The sequence below is a fragment of the Schistocerca piceifrons genome, chromosome 3, assembly GCF_021461385.2.
Source record: "Schistocerca piceifrons isolate TAMUIC-IGC-003096 chromosome 3, iqSchPice1.1, whole genome shotgun sequence".
NCBI classification, from domain to species: domain Eukaryota; kingdom Metazoa; phylum Arthropoda; class Insecta; order Orthoptera; family Acrididae; genus Schistocerca; species Schistocerca piceifrons.
The window spans coordinates 771,998,120-772,000,612 of record NC_060140.1 but is presented as its reverse complement, the minus strand read 5'-3'; positions in this window follow the sequence as shown (position 1 = coordinate 772,000,612).

Sequence of the window (2,493 nt, the reverse complement as noted above, 5' to 3'; positions counted from 1 at the left end):
TTCAGGGGAGGAAGGAATAACTAGTGATGTAGAAATTGATAATATTTTTTCAGATCAGACAGAAGATATAGAACAGGACACTAATATTAACGTCAGTGATCCATATGCTGTAGAGCATTCAGGCAGAATACAGACGGTAGTTCAAGTGCATACTGAAGCAGAACCACAAGAAACACCAGTTACAGTTGATTTACCACCGGTAGAGCCAACACAAACAGTAATGGATCCATTTTCTCTCTTAATGATGAAAATGGAACAAATGTTTAAAATACAGGAACAATCACAGATACAGCGTGCAACTGAGATTAATAATAATTTAGATAAACGTATTAGCAGAGTAGATGAACGGATTAGGACCTTGGATGAACGCATCAGTCAATTAGACGAGCGTACGCAGTTAAGCTTTCCACAGTTCTCAAAAGAGATAGATCAAAAGCTTGAAAACCGGTTAAAAGAGCACGATCGCCAGCTACGACAGCAAATAGATGCCCAGTTGTCTGCTATACAGAACAACATTTCAAGTATGCAACAAACATACCATGAGTTAGCAAAGAATGTAAAGCAAGTAACACAGGATGTGGACAAATTACAACAAACACACACTTCTTTGGAAGCAGAAATACGCAACATAAGTACACTTATAGAAAACCTTACGGTTGATAATCAAAACGTGATAGAACAAAAATGCAAAGAACAAGAAGAACGCGTTGTGACCACATTCAGCACATGGCAAAATGACAAAGACAAACAAATTAGTACTGTTATACAGAAGGAACTACCTGTGATGTTACAACGAGCAGGAACACAACTGATACATGAAAAAAACACAAAGATTCATGAACTCCAGACTGAATTACAAAACGTGCAGAAAGTGCTTAATGAAACACGTATGCAAGCATCTCATAACAGTTCACCGAAGTGTGTTAGTATCACAGAAACACACCCTGATCATTATGAAACGCCTTTAACTGAAAGTAGGGGGCAGACGGGCAATAATTTCAATCCAACACGTGGAGTAACATCCGTTTATCAAGACCATACACAATCATTGGTGACTCAGGATGCTTTAGTGAAGAATTCACATTTTCAGAAGCTTACCAATGATAACGGACCCCATACAATTGTGTTTATCAAAGGGATCCGCGGAATAATGCCAAAAAGTTGGAACGAAAGGGAGAAAATTGTCTTTACCATTACCCATATTCAAGGTGAGCCAGCGTTGTTCGCGACACAGAAAGCTGAACAATGCAGCTCCTTCGATGAATTTGAACAAGCTTTTCTAAACAAGTATTGGTCGCGTGGGGTACAAGAACGATTAAGAAAAGAAGTTTATAGTCCTGAGCCATTTAATAGAAAAGGCGGTACTTTGCGGAAATATTTCGGAAAGTATCTGGACAAAGTGAAATATTTATCCACACCAATTCCTGAGTGTGAAGTTTTAAAGATATTAAAGGAGAAGTTACCGCATGATCTAAAGGAGAAATTGTTTCACATTCCTGAAGACAATGTGGAACATTTTCTATCTGTACTGGACTCTTTAGATTTGGTTATCGAAGAGGACAGACACCATTATGTGAATAATTCGTCGAGTAATGGTAATGGTAATGGCGACGGGCGAAACCACAAGAACAATAGTAATAGAAACACCTACTATGGGAATCAGAATCATTGGAATAGTCCGAATTATTCAGGATGGCAGAACCACAATATGAACACAAATGGACAGTACGGTAATGCACCGAATCACAATTATCATCCACAGAACAATAGTGGACAAAACAATAACGGAAACTTTTTAAAGAAACGGAAACGGGATTTTAGAGCTAACGCCAATTACAATAACGGTAATTTTTTCAAATAATCAGCAAAACATGCAACCACCACATAACTGGTCAACACAGAATTATGCACAACAGCAATGGCAGCGGCCTAGGCCACCGTAATATCACAACAACAATCATGTACAACCCCCTTACAATACAAATATGTCAAATAACATGCAGCAGCATATGAATGCGCAGCCATGGCAACCATAGAATCAAAATATCAAGATCATTGAGGGAAGTGAACTGCAACCATCAACCAGTACCAGTCAGTCAAACTAGATGCGACGACATTCTGCTCCCGTGTGTCAGTCGCAGGGTGTCTAGGGGGCACTTGCATGAAAGATGTTAGTAATAACGAGCAACCAAGCGTGAAGACAACCAGCTGTAGTAACAATGAGAATGTGTGTCGCATAGAATCAGCAGCGATCGGGTCGAACGACTCGAAAAATGCAGTGTGTAGGAATAATTCTGTTGATGTTGCTCAGCAACGTAGTTCAACTATGCAGATGTTAAGATATAATGACGGAGTCGATATACGAGAGGAATTATGTCAAGATTTTCGGAAGAAGTGTGATTTGTTTGAACGGGAAGTTGTACAAGCAGCTATAGTTTGTGATATTTATGGTATTCAAACTACGGTGATTTTAGATACTGGAGCATCTGTTTC